Source organism: Lissotriton helveticus, chromosome 11, assembly GCF_964261635.1.
Source record: "Lissotriton helveticus chromosome 11, aLisHel1.1, whole genome shotgun sequence".
Classification (NCBI taxonomy): domain Eukaryota; kingdom Metazoa; phylum Chordata; class Amphibia; order Caudata; family Salamandridae; genus Lissotriton; species Lissotriton helveticus.
The window spans coordinates 805801577-805817088 of NC_136072.1; the positions used below are offsets into that span (position 1 = coordinate 805801577).

At 41.5% G+C, this 15512-nt stretch overlaps 1 long non-coding RNA gene across 2 annotated transcripts in view; it reads right to left on the minus strand.

Annotated features, from left to right (window-relative positions):
* LOC144791190 (uncharacterized) overlaps nt 1–15512 on the minus strand; it is a 129519-nt gene that overhangs the window by 16854 nt on the left and 97153 nt on the right. For both annotated transcript variants that reach the window (XR_013602325.1, XR_013602324.1), the window contains exons 2-3: nt 7764–7861; nt 6196–6381 (exon numbers count right to left, since the gene is read on the minus strand). This is a non-coding gene — a long non-coding RNA (uncharacterized LOC144791190). The remainder of the gene's footprint in view (nt 1–6195; nt 6382–7763; nt 7862–15512) is intronic.

A 15512-nucleotide genomic window follows, 5' to 3' on the forward strand; every position in this document is an offset into this window, starting at 1 on the left:
TAATACCCCAGTACCTATGGGCAATGCTAACTTTAATGGAGGATGGTCGAGCTCTTACCAGAATCCATTTTTCCCCATTACCCCTGCATCTGGATGGAATGCCCCCTCTAATGATTGGGGTTTTGGGGCCCCATCACACAACTGGGGAATTAGCACTTCAAATAGGTTTGAAGCTCTAGCGGGCCTAGCTGACTGCGACTGACTCGAGAGAGGGGACCCGATAACGCCATGTAGAAGAAACTACATACATCGTAGGTTGTTGCTTAAAGCTGGAATAAACCAGCCTACACCAAATGAAATCCTGCATCAGCCATTACATCTAGCTGAAATAGTAGCGCAACAATCGCATTTAGATACATCTAGGGTAAGCACACCATGTCAGGCAGTAGAAGCACTGAGGGATTTAGGAAGCATGAAAATTATCTGCTGGAATATAGCGGGTCTGAAAAAAAACCTCTCAGACCCGTCTTGGCATGATTACCTGACGAGTGGGGATCTAATTATGTTCCAGGAGACATGGGCGCTTGAAAACTACTTTAAGGTGGATTATAGATCCTTTTTTACACCCGCAGTAAACGCAAATGGGGGGAGACCCTCCGGCGGATTAATAACTTGGGTAAAAATCACAAGAGGCTTGTCCTTTGAGCAAATTGATATGAATGATCCCGACATTTTACTACTTAAGCTAAAAAACACTAAGGGTTGTAGTACCTACGTGATCAGTGTTTACAATAGACCACATCGATCATGTAAAGAATCAACAATGATAAATCATCTGAACAGTTTTTTGGCGGGACTTGATCAAAATGCACAAATAATTATAGGTGGTGATTTTAACAGAGGTTTTGAACCTATAATAGGTTTAGAAGACATCTATAAGGATGAGGACATTGCCAATAATATCCCCCTAGTAGACTCAAACTATAAAGCACCCTGCTCTGTGAGCGCCTTACAACTATTAAACTTGACATTAGAAATAGGTCTACGCGCATGCAATGGGCGGTTGTCATCAGACTGTCCTAGTAGACCAACGTTTACTAGAGGGGCATACTCCAGCCATTTAGATTATTTACTAGTCTCCCTGAACTTGTGGCCTATGATCATCGACCTTACTGTGGATGATCGTATGGAAAGCGACCATTATCCTCTGATTTTATCTGTTCAAACCCAGATTTTTAAAACCCTTGATAAAAGTGCAAATAGCACTTTATCCTTGCCACAAGATCCTCTAGTGGCAAATAATCGCAGATCCCTGAAATGGCCAGTAGTACTAGGCAACTCCAAAATCATTACTCAAATTTATAATGTTTTTGTGAGTCATATGTCTTCACTCCTAGGCAACAACACTGATATCCAAAATCTTAGTTTGATAAAATCGCATGAGCATTTAACTAACCAACTTGGCGGGATCCTGACCAGGGCAATAAAAAGATCACACAATGCCCAAAAAAGTAAACACACAGGGATTTCCTGGTATAATCAGGATTGTAGAAAAGCCAAGTCAGATTTAATTATAGCGGTTAGGGGGGGCTCAATGGATATTGTGAGAACCAGGAGAGTACAGTATAAACGAATTTTATTAAAGGCTAAGAGAGAGTGGGACGAAAGGGTTTGGTCTGATTTATTGGATGCATGTAAGCGTAAAGATCAGACCACTTTTTGGAGCCTCATTGCTAGAGGCACCAGGGGGATGGCAGAATGTAAAGATAAATTTCTAGAGGAAAAGACATGGGTCGAGCATTTCACTATGTTATACTCATGTACAAGTTCAGGTGTGAGTGAAGGCTGGGATAGTCTGCAGGCTCCATTGGTAGCGTATGATGCACCTCTTGTTTTTTCTCTAACAGAAACTATCTCTGCAATTAAGGCAGTGAAGTCAGGGAAAGCACCAGGCCCTGACAGAATACCAGGCGACCTGTGGAAACACGAAAATTACATTTGGGCTCCCTACATCAATTTATTATCTAACGAAATTGCTCAGGGAGCTCCTATTCCGGAAACCTGGAAGGGGGCAGAGATTGTGACTTTGTTCAAGAAGGGTGATAGGTCAAATCCTTCACATTACCGACCTATCAGCCTTATTGACGTGCTACAAAAAAATTTTGCACGGCAGGTCCTTGGTCGGCTCACTTCTTGGATTGAAGAACACTCTATTTACACAAAATATCAGGCTGGTTTTAGATGTAAGATAAGTACAGTAGACCAGTTTTTTATGTTTTTATGTTTAGTCTGGAAATATACCATTATAAGGAGTTCCCACATATACGTGGCCTTTGTTGACCTAAAGGCAGCTTTTGATATGATACCCAGGGCAGCCCTATGGAAGACACTAAATGAAATGGGCGTCCCTGGTAATATTCTTCAAATTCTAATTAAACTTCATGAGAATAATTATGCACGTGTTAGGTGGGGCCCGAATGGAGAAGTCACTGAAAAAATAAGAATAGCAAAAGGGGTAAGGCAAGGGTGCGTAATGGCACCCACCTTATTTTCCTTATATGTCAATGACATCCCTGATACTCTTTTGGGCTGCGAGCATGACTCTCCCAAATTGAGTGGGCAAGCCGTTCCGGCACTATTATTTGCAGACGATACAATCTTAATTTCTCAGACACCCAGGGGGCTCCAAAACCTTTTAAACACATTTAGTTTGTATTGTCATGACAAGAAATTAGAAATCAATTCATCAAAAACAAAAGTTATGACAATCAGCCCCCATAAAGGCTTCAATAAGGTTTTTAAAATAAATAATGAACCTATTGAAGAAGTTTCTAATTTTAAATACCTGGGTATTATTTTAGACAGTGATTTGACATGGAAAACACAATTGGAGAATTCAAAACTAAGGGTAATCCAAAATCAGGCTCCAATCTTAAAGAAGCATAAGAATAGCCATTTCAAAGCGGTTTCACCAGCCATTGAGTTATTTAAATATAAAGTTCAATCTTCTTCTCTTTATGGCGCAGATCTCTGGGCAAATGCTTCAAAGGATACCTTTCGAGTGAGGGAAAATTCCTTCATTCGGCAATTGTTGGGGATACCACGGTCAACACCATTGACACCTGTATTATGGGATCTCAACTTTAGGCGCACAGACGACTATGCTTCGCTTCGCCCATTACTCTATTGGGTCCGTTTATGGTCCACTGAAGAGCTGGTCGATTATAGAGAAGCATTGCAAGAGATACTGGCCATAAAGAACATTACACATTTGCCGTGGCTGGAATATGTTAAAAAATGGTTTGAAAAATTAGGTCTATGTGATTTTTGGCTTGACCCTGATTCCCTTACAAATAGCTCAAAGAACATCTTGAAGCAAAGGTACTGGGACTATATTAGAGACTCAGTGTTTGCAAATCCTAGAACAGGGACCCTGACCTCGAAGTTCCTTGAAATTAAAATGAATATGCAATTAGAGCCCCTCATGGATGAAATTCACCCACCTTTGGCCAAAAGCCTATATTTAAAGTTCCGGTATAGCATTTTGCTTTTAAAAGATAGAACATCTAGCTGGAAACGTAATAAGGGGTTGACCGGGGTCGATGCGTCTAATATATGTGAGTTTTGTCAAATGGGGATGAAAGAAGACGAGTCCCACGTTTTGTTCACATGCCCAGCATACCTTAAAGCAAGGAAAAAATGGCTTAAGCCAATTTGTAATAGGTTAGGCCTTAGACAAATTAAGGTTGGACTCAGGATATTTAAGGGAGATACTGCACAACCGATTGTGTTCAGCCTAAGTCGTTTTCTCCTGTGTGTTGCTCTGATCAGGAGAAAGAAAGATCAGAAACTTTGAATGTAACGAGCTATTTTATCATCTTATTAATTGTCCACTAGCTATATTGCAGCCTGTCTGATCGCTATGGTGTATATTACCCCTTTTTAATTAATAGAAACTAAATTATTATTTTATCATTGTTATATCTATCCAGTGTTCGCAATAGAAGGAGGACCGATCAGGATCTATGTAATCTCAGTTTAGATGAATTTTGCGTATTTTGCACAAATAAGATGTGATATTATCTTTTTACCCACTGCTGTATTGTTATGTATTATAATGATGTGTATGACATGTTTTTTGTTTGGTTTTTATGTATTGTATCTTACAAGGTTTTTTAAACCGAATAAAGATTTAAATGGATATCAGCTCCACCATTGGCAAGTACAACTGAGGTGCCCAAACCATGGCCGAGTGATGCGAAGCCAAAATACACCTGGGCGTTCGCACACAGACCGAGGTTTGGGTGTCCTACATGATGAGGCTCCGCCATTTTGGTGGGCTGATAGGACTCAAACAGCAATTGTTGTAAGCCAGTTTGATTTTTGATTATTGATTCAATCTTCAATGTGCAATTTGCCCAGTGTTTGTTCAACTATCTCAGCGTTATTCGACCTACAGGTACTTTGTTCTTTATGTAGTAAATTTAACTACCAGAAAAAATAAGCATAGTGAAAACGTTTTTAGTGCCCTGACACAAATACAGCGTACGTAAGATATCTCTATTGCCACACGAATGCGCACCAATAACATTAAGAGTAGACACGGGAGCGTGAGGTTCAGTGTCATAGAATATCTGTGTAAACAGTTAAGCAATGCGCACAAGTAATACTGAATCAGCCTACGGTGGCCAATCGAATACTCAAAATGTCCGTGTTTGTTCGTATTCTGTCACGTTTAGAGCCCAAGGTCCAAATTGAAATAAAGAGAACAGACAAAATACGGTGACCCACTATAAAAGAACCAAAGAAAATAAATTGTTTGGTCAAGCCGATATTCAGGGGTAAGTCGGGGCCAAGATATAGTGATAAACAGGTGAAATAATAAAGTGAAGAAAGTAATAAATTCCAATAATAAGAAGGGTTCCCGTTTTCTTGTAGCTATGATTGAGATTATTCAGTCTATTTCTGCAACCATTTCGTACAAGACGGTGGCTCCTACATACAATTATAACAGGGAGCGGCCAGATGTTTTGAAAGGTAAATTCACCTATAAATGGATGCGAGATTTTTACCAATTAGATTTGAATACAGTCAATAAGAACTGACCAATGCCTTTAATATTTTTACTCCGAAGGCGTCAAGTAAATAGCCGAAACTGAGGTGGATACTTTGAATGCCCTAGGGATTATGAAATTGATGAAACATAATCCGACTCATACAATAAGGTATGAATTATTGTGTTCAAGACGGTAATCTATGGCCGCTTAAGAACAAGAGTAAAAGTAAAATGAGTTCAATCTTTTAAGAAATATCAGGGTAAAGTGGTCTTAACCCATTTTGTCCATTACTAGTGTGGCAATGTGAGATGGAGATAGCTGTCCGCAGATATTACTGTTGTACTTGGTTCTCCCAAAACAAAAACAAAATATTTTTTTTAACTAAAAATGTTTTTAACTAAAAATGTTTTTAATAAAAAGTTGATGTGTTTTAGTATCACAAAGAGACAATGTTAATAATGAAATGCTAGGGTTCACAGTATATGCTAGGCATCTAAATGTATTGTTTTTTATTTATATTTATATTTAAATAAAATAAGTGTTTCGTCTTGATGAAGGTGGAAATTATCTACTGTACACCAAAACGCCGCTTCGACTGTTTTTAACAAATTACATTTGTCTCTTTAAAATAAAGAGACATGTATATATCTTCATAGATTGTAACCCTTAGGGAGGTCTACATTTGATTCCATATGAATAAAAATTATTTTTAACTAAATATCTTTTTTATATGTGTTTTGTAGTATACTGTAATACTCATAATACTATTAGAATATTTCAAATATCTTGTCAAATGAAATTAAGTCTGTGAAGGCAGACCTTATGTTTTTTGCTCACAAACAGAATTTTGACTCTGGTTAATAGGTTGTTCTTGTGTAATACTCTGTAACAGGGTTTATGTCCCTTTGGTCTTCTACATACCCCCTCCCTGTATATTCTATAGGGGTACCTTCCTCCTCTTTGATGGATGAAGGTCAAGTTGAACATGAATGTACCACCAATTAGTGTTGTGACAGACGTCAAGTCACATGCAAATACTCATTGCACACTGACGACACTTTGCACTCTAAATTACATCATATGTCCACTACTTGAAATGTCAAATAAAAGCTGTACACATGTAGGTAAGTTATGTATTAAATTTAGCAGATAATGTTCACCGAAAACATTGAAGTACAAACATTTGAGAGATAGATACCCTGAGTTCACACAGCACAACTCTTCATATAGGCATCTGAACATTCCCAATCCTACTTGGTACAGTTGATGACACCAGTCATAGATTGTAAATCCACAATCCAATACTCCTTTGAAGGTTTTGGGTGTCCCTGAACATCTATGGCATGATTGCTCTCCAAATGGCCTTCTTCTGATGGGCATTGACCTGTATGGATGCAATAGATGTAGAAACAGATTGTAATAGGAAGTTTGAGGATAACTGTCAGCTTGATACACATTACATTGCCTTCATCAAGAGTCAATTTATTACATGTGTCCATATCACATGCTAAGCACAACTAAAGCATGGATACACACTTTTGTGGTCATGACCTACACTGACTGAGGCAGCCCACTAACATCATGAATGTCAGGGCCTTCTTCCACACACACCACACCATTTCTACTTTCTAAAAAGTAAACAACTTGTGCATGACTGCCCCAGACACCTTTCCTGCCAGGCCCATTCCACTGATGCATATGGTACTTAGAGGTGAGTACCATTTTATATACAGCATCCTAAGACTAGGTCACAATGTAAGGGCTATTGTGTGACACTGAGAGCTACCTCTCTGGGGGCCTTTGTGGATATGTGGACTACCTATTTGAATATCTTAGTAAGTCATCATAAATTTGTGTTATTTGTACTGTCATCACAGGACACCTCTTTTGCCATCAGATGTGGGATCACTAGAGTCCCAAAGGGCATGCACATCACACCACTCTTTGTTATTTCATGCTCAGATTACCTTTTAAGAATCAGTCTAGACACTCACATTTGATCCCTACAGTTCAACATCTCACTCCCTCATGCATGTCACCAGTCAGTGAATGAGTGTATTGAAACACTATTGCAGATGAAACATCACCTGGCAGATGCTCACTGGTCAACATATAGCCACAAATGCTTATGGCACCGGTGATGTTTGCACTCTCTTTTCACTGTATAACCAGTACTTACCAATGGGAACTGCTGTACAGTCACTGAATGCACTGTGAGCTCTATGTCATGTCACAATCAATAGGGTCACCATAACATGTGCGACAGAGTGAGGGTCCGTCACTTCTCACACAAGCAAGACCAGTTGCCTGTGTGGTACAATTGTCACCTAGATTTACTGAGAACATGAGATGATTCCTCACTTCACTCAGCCAGTTGTCTGCTCAAAAGGAGAGAATTGGATGTGGAGAGGACTCTGCTGTGTTCCAGGTCAGAAAGACAATAGCCACAGCACAGCAGCATGCACCTACTACCACACTAACAATGACTCATCTTGTATGTGGCACATTGACTACCACCAATATTGTTGGTGAAATGCCTGTCTGTAACACTCAAAGTTGGCAATATTACATGCATGACTCTGGCCAGGACTCAGCCCCTTATCACTGCTGTTGGGCCCTCGAGTGCCCATCAAGGTCTGGGTAGGCCACTGTCAGTATGCGAACCATTAGGGGGGGTCAGGATATGGCGTGCGCCCTTTCCATGTTGGGAAGACTTCCCCAGCTGGACCTCTGTGATGTTCCAGGTCTAGCTGCAGGTCCTCCTACCTCTTTCTGCAGTGGGCACTACGCCAGTTGAATACCCCCAGGGTCGGCATCTTCCAGATGATGGCTCTTCACATGGCCTTCTTCTGATGGGTGTTGACCTGTATGGATGCAATAGATGTACAAATATATGGTAACTGCAAGTTTGTGGGTAACTGTCAGCTTGATACAAATTACATTGACATCTAGCACAAGCCTTCATCAAGAGTCAACATATTTGATGTGTCCATGGCACAGGTAAAGCACAACTAAAGCATTGATATACACTTTTGTGGTCATCTGATGACTAACCTCAACCCTGGCCATGACCTACACTGACTGAGACAGCCCACTAACATCATGTAGGCCAGGGCCATCCTACTTGGAATGTGATGTGAGGTACTATGACACACAACATACCATTTTTACCTTCTAAAGGGTAAACTACCTGTGCATGACTGCCCACACACCTTTCCTGCCAGGCCCATTGCATTGATGCATATGGTACAAAGAGGAATGTACCAAAGTATACACAACATCCTAAGACTAAGGTCACAATGTAATGGCTGGTATGTGTCACACTGAGAGCTACCTCTCTAGGGGCTGTATTGACATGTGGACTAATTATGTGAATATCATAGTAAGTCATAATAAGATTGTGTTGTTTGTTCTGCCATCACATGACATCCCTTTTGCCATATGTCGCACTGTAACAGGGATGACAATCAACATTCCATTGTATGTGCAGTGTGATAGGGAATATTGTAGCCAAGCAGGTGATTCACATTTCTAAATCTATTCAAATGTAACCCACTATCTACACTGTTTATGTCTCAGATGTGCAATAGGCCTGTACAATGGAAGCAACACTATTAGAAAAGTGTCAACAGAGCTGTGTGAGTACGGGAGCAGTCCTAAGTGACAGACATACATTGCCACTGTGGGTCAATGAAAAGAGGTATCAGGTCAGGGAATGGCCTCAGTCACCATGCCTCATATTATCCTTGTAACAGCTATCAGGGCTACTAGTGCTACAGATAACTCTTTCTGGGAACATCCATGGATCAGCAGGTCCACTGGGACATTTCTCTGTGCATCGGTTCTCCTGCCATAGTCAGGCCATGCTCTTTGCAGGCTGAGGTGAAACATCTGGCCATTTACAATTAACATACGGTTATGTGGCCCTCTGAAGGGGTCTGTGAGGTATAGCTACCTCCCAGACAACTGTTTTACAAAGTCTGACATGGACTGAGTGATCATGGGGATGGCTAACATCATCCTCAAATGCTTATAACAGTATCCAGACATGGCTCATGGTATGAAGCCTATACAGTCAAGTTGGTCCCTAATCTGACTGCAGACTACCTGTGTAAGGTGTTTAACAACATTCTTCAATCCGGCTGCTATCCGGAGACTTGGAAGGAGGCCATTGTTATGCCTCTTTTCCAGAAACCCAATGCTGATTCCTCTGAATTGAGGAATTTTTGCCCCATTTCACTTCTCCCTGCCCCCTTAAAATTCCTAGAGAAATTCATCCACACTGAGTTAATGAACTATTTTGAATCTCATGGGATCTTAGATCAGTCTCAAAATGGTTTCAGCACCGATCACAGCACCAAGTCTGCCCTTATTGCTGCCACTGATCACATCCGCATGCAGGTAGACCAGGATGGCTCGGTAGTGCTGATTATGCTCGACATTGATCACATCCGCATGCAGGTAGACCAGGATGGCTCGGTAGTGCTGATTATGCTCAATCTGACGGCTGCTTTTGACACCGTTTCCTCTACTTGGATGGTCCAAAGTCTGTGGGAGGTGGGAGTCTCTGGAAAGGCCTTGCAGATCCTCCACTCCTTCCTGACAGGGAGAACGACTATAGTTAGCTGTGGAGGTTTCAGATCTAAGGCCTTCAGCCTATCCTGTGGCATTCCCCAGTGCTCATCTCTGAGCCCTACCCACTTTAATGTGTATGTGACCCCGGAGGACCAGCTGGTAAGATCCTTTGGGTTCCAGGTGATTTCCTATGCAGTCGATACGCAGATCATTGTTTCTATCTCCAATGTTCTGCAGTCGGTAGCAGAAAAATGTAACCAATGCATGGCCAGCACTATCAGGTGGATGCAGAATAACTCCCTTAAGATCAATGCAGAGAAAACTGATATCCTAGGGGCATATTAGCAAGGGCAATATCGCCACTTTCGCGGCACTTTTTGCCGCTAAAGCGGCGATATTTTTATCACCCTATCAGCAAGCTGTCGCTAACAGCAGTTAGCAACAGCTTTCAGGCGATAGCGACCGGTTTGGGGACCCCTTTGCATGTCAGCGATATTTATTGCTAATGACATGTAAAGGGTGCGTACCCAAACTGTTAGCGACTGAAAGCAGTTGCTAACACAGCCATCGCCTATCAGCAACGCAGGCGAAGCGATAAAAAATGTCACGCTAAGCGCGATTGTCGCTAGAATCCAATGCCTGCTAAAAACATGAGTTACCTGTTTCTTCAAAGGGAGGTGGATTGTCAGGTTAAGTCCTCATTGGCGTTAATGCGTGAATATCGCTGGATTTCCAGCGATATTCAGGCATTTTGTCGCTATCACTGGATATATTAGCACAATGGAGATAAACATTGCTAATAGCATGTTTTCTCCGCTAACATATCCAGCGATAGGCAGCAATAACAATAAACGCGCTAAGCGCGTTTTGCGATGAATATCGCAATTCCTTGCTAATATGCCCCCTAGTTTATGGCCCGCAGACCTCAATTGCGTCCAACGCCTGGTGGCCAGCAGATTGCGGTCCCCTCCCTGCTCCAGCTAGGACCGTTAAAAACTTGGGAGTCATTTTTGATGAGGGTTGACCTTTGAGTCTCAGGTCAGCTGCAATGTTAGCACCTGCTCCTGTATCCTATTTTAGGAAGCAAATTTCTTTCAAAGTCCTGTGTATGGTCTACAAGGCCTTGCGCAGCAAAGGCTCGCATCAGTTGGAAACCATGTTTCAATGGTACATGCCTGGGAGGACTCTGAGATCTTCCTCCCAGAGAAAACTGATCTTCCCATAAATTCTGCGAGGCCAAATAGGGCGAACGCTCATTCTCTGTGGTGGCCGCAAAACTCTGGAATACCCTGCTCTCCTCTATATCCCATGTGGAATCGCTCCTGGTGTTCAGAAAGCTGCTGAAGACTTGGTTTTTCTCAACATAGTCAGCAGCACTGCAATCTCCTTTCTCTTCCCGACCGCCCAGTGCCTTGGCACCTACTGGTATTAGTGCTCTTTATAAATCCTTATCCTATCCTATATACCATGATGTGATTTGTGAACTAATTGTAGCTACTATAAAGGTAAGCCCCGGCATGTAACACAAGTATAAATAACCCTTATCACACATTCCAATGGTAGACTTCTCTCCACAAATTACAGGGCCCAAGAATCCATTACATGTGTGCCATATGTAGGGGCCACACGATGTATGCAAGCAACATAATGTTTACACTCTGATACTCAGAGGTATATTGTAGCCTATGGGAATAGAAAGCACGCAGTGAAATTGAGTTGCATAGGTATTTGAGAAACGTACCCCTTTCCTCTGTGGAGCCATAGAACTGAGTATTCAGGGGAGGAACTTCATCCATCAGGGCATCCCCTGTAAAATGTGCCATGATTGCTCTAGAGATGCCAAACAGCAGCTAATATGGAGGAAGTGTTGATAGCAGCAGTGTCAGGAGGCAAGCAAGATTTTTACCAGCCACCGCTTACATGTATGCCACACATGCAGTTATCAGCGTCAGCACACACAGCCGTTGGACTGCGACTGCCACTATCCCCAATGTTATCCCCAGTGTCTGCCGTGTATGGGACCGGCCTACGTGTGGTCTACTACCACCGGCGCCGTACGTTTGACATGTCCTATTAGTGAGGTCAGGCATCCGCCATGTTAGCAGTCGGGAAAACTGTATTGGTGACAGTTAAGTTCGTCACCACCACTACAAATGATGACAAACATGTTTACATTTGAAGTGCCAGTCAATGAAAGCGTTCCCTCAATCTAGGGAGCGACCCTCTGGGCACTACTATTGTGGATCGGCTGTGCGATCTCTCATAAATTAAATGACAATATTTGTAGATAAATTGTCGCGGACTTCTTGAATAAAGTTCATCAATTTTTAATTTTTAATCACGTAGTATACATAAATTTCCAATGTTGTAATTCACATCAAAAAATTCTTTTACTCAAAATCGATGAAAACACTTAAAGAAGCATAATCCCAATGCATTTCGTGCCCTGACAGGCACTTCATCAGGGGAATCTGTTGAGAGAATATATTTGTATAAGGGTCCACAACTCAACAAGACTGTCAAAACATATCAAAATATAGACATGCTGGTGAAATCTAAAAAAAGCAGTTTGAGTAAAGTGTCTCTACAGGTCCGGGAAAAGTGACATGATTGATGTGTAATTAAATACATGCAGATGAAACTCAATGCAGAGGAGAAAAGCGCGCAACGGAGACATAAACATTAGATAACGGATACTGCGTGTGCATGCTCTTAATGACATTTGTGTCAAAGTAAAAGACAACAACAGATCACCGTTAAAAAGTGAGTTGAAAAAAGATAGTTTGAGTGCTGACGCGACGAAAAACGTGAACGTTGACTTGTTAATTCACACCTAAAGTACGACTAGGTGATACCTCCGAGGCACTCGACAAACTCACACCTTTGGATTACAAATTGAGCTTGTGCCCAGTCAACCTATTGCAAGTTTATACATTTGAAGTGCTACATTCCCATGTCATGGTCAGTACAAAAACTTCATCTGTATAGTGCATTACTGTGCACATAAAGTAAAGTAAAGTCCACATTTGTAAAGCGCACAATCACCCGTAAGGGTCTCTAGGCGCTGGGGGCCGTCGGGAAGATTAAGCGAGCTATTGCCCAGAGTCACATGGTGCTGGGCTAACCTGCCGCCGGAGCCAGGGATCGAATCGTGGTCCCCAGATTCCAGTGTCAGTCGCCCTGGCCGCGGCGCCACACCTCTCCCCAACATAGGCAAAATATGCATGGCACACTGTACACCGCGGTTGGCTGTATCTTCCTATGACATGTTATGCTACCCTCACTACAGTGGCAATTTAAATTTCCAGAATTGATGATGTGCACAGTTCTGTTACAGACCTATGAAGGCCACCTTGGGGATGGCAGGTGGATGTTCAAGATTTGACAATGATGATGTAAAATGTGTACTGCTTCATGAAGCATTGATGTTTAGACACATGACTTTTGCCTTACTCTTCACATATGCTACTCTGCTCACTGTGACCAAAATACATTTGTGTGTTATTCCTCATAAAGGTACCCTGGGAGAGGGAGGAGATGCCAGCCTCCAATGTACCACCCATTTCCAGATCTACACACCATGGAAGAGCGGCATGTCTTCCAGAAGTTCCGTTTGAATAGGCAAACAATCCTGGATTTTTGTCATCAGTTGGAGCCTGTCCTCCTATCTCACATAAATAAACCTAAATCAACAGCACCACTTGTTAAACACATGTCTGTTTTACATTTTCTTGGCCACAGGTTCCTTTCAAGTTACGGTGGCTATTTCAGGTGGAATGTCACAAACTATGTTCAGTCGGGTACTAAAAGAGGTGCTAGCAGCACTTTTGAGACACGTGGCCAGCTACATCTAGTTCCTCAGACAGGAGGATTTAGCCACTGTGAAGGCAGATTTCTATGGATTTAGTCACATCCCACATGTAACTGGATCCATTGATGGCACCCATATTGCCTTAGTACCAACAATAACCAGTGAGCAAGTGTATGGGAACAGGAAGCACTTCCATTCTATCAATATGCCAGTTGAATGCTTACCAGATTTGTACATCTGCCCGGTTCCCAGCATCTGCACACGATCCCTTCGTACTACGGAACCATACCCAAGCTGATGTGACAGCTCCTACCAGAGAGGGCCTGGTTTGTAGGTAAGTGTCAGCTGTACTAACTTGGTTAATATGGGTAATGTCAGGTAATGTTATCTGAAAATGTGTAACTAAATGATGCACATCTGTCTATCTTCCATCTAAGAGACTCAGGGTATCCCAATCAGCCATGGTTGTTGGCACAGCTAAAGAAATCCTAGAATACCAGGGGAAGTTTACTTCGAGGAGGCCCATGGAAGAACACATCAGCAAATGGAGCAGGCTTTTGGCCTACTGAAAGCCAGATTTAGATGTCTGGACAAGACTTGGGGAGGCCTCCTCTACTGACCTGGAAGGTGTGTAAGATCACTGTGGCCTGTTGAATACTCCACATTATTGCCCTGCAATAGAACATACCTTACATTGCAGAAGATGCAGGCCATGAAGACCCACCGGGTGGGGACCCTGAAATGCCAATTGAAGATGATTATAGTGGTGAAGAGGAAGGACCTGACTTGAGTCAAGATCTCATAAGAAACGACTTCTCCTGAGTGTAAGTAAGGTGTGAGATGTGATGATTTTGACTATTCTTGCAAGGAGGATGTTAATGCTACATACTTGGAATATATGGGTCTGGAAATATATGGGGAAAGGGGTTAGTTTTGTAAGTGTAGATTTGTTCAGCTGTACATGTCATCTTGTTCTCTAGAAGTTGACAATGTGATGCGTGTCATATGTATGTTTTTTTTGTGCTAATCTCTCTGTGTTGGTATGTTTTAGGTTCCCTGACCATGTCAACTTCATTTGGACATGTCAGAGTTCTGACATTAGCAGGTATACGATGCTTTTCAGACGTACGGAGTGGACATGAATTGGTCCTGGGAATGTCTGTCATAGAGTTTGGGCATAGAATGTCAGAATTACAACAGCAGACAATGATTTGGTGACATGCGTTTTTAATAAAGTGAACAAGTACAAGATCAAGAAATTAACTTAAAATTACACAGTGCAAACAAAAATGAAGTCTTCAGTCATGGTGGATGAAAGTAGAGTCCAAATTGTCAGGAGTGTGTAGCACACACATGATGAAATTAGGGGCAAGGTTTTTTCCTGGTGGTGGTGAGTGTCAGTCAGAAGTAAATCTCTAGGCAATCAAATGGTCACACATATGTCTTAGATCAATATTTTTCAGTGCTTGTCTTAAATGCAGAAAAATTGTAGAAACCAACTGAAGTATAACAATAGAATCTAATAATATCAAGTTAAAAACACATATTTATTCAGAATACAAACACAATAAAAAATAATAATGACCTAGCATGAAGCTAGTATCTATTTAGCATCTCATATACATAAATCAGCATAACATTTCATTTCTTAAAAACAGTTTTGGTTAAAATACAGCGTTTTTCAACAAATATCAGCAATTCACATTAATTATAACGTTTCCTGTGGCAAGGAAAATAGTAATCTTCGACGCAAGCTGGGTCTTCGTCAGGAAGGCAACATATAAACCTAAAATATAATTACGACAGTTATACTCCAGTTTTCCTGATAGAGATTAACCAAATTGACCTTCACCTACACCCAGTGAAAAAGATAGAAGATAGGGGAAGTGATTGCCTGATTTCTTATAAAATTATATAATTGATAAACTAAATGGTGGTACAGTCTGTTAATGCATTGTTAAGCAAATGGTAGTCTAGGCAATTAATGCATTCCATGATGAGGTTCTCTCTTTAAATCTACATTTTATAAGGAAGAGCGTGAATAAAATTATTTGTCACATCACTCCCGATTAGTCAATTACTACTGTTTCCTCTATTCTGTTTTGTTTGTTATATTCCACTATGTTCTC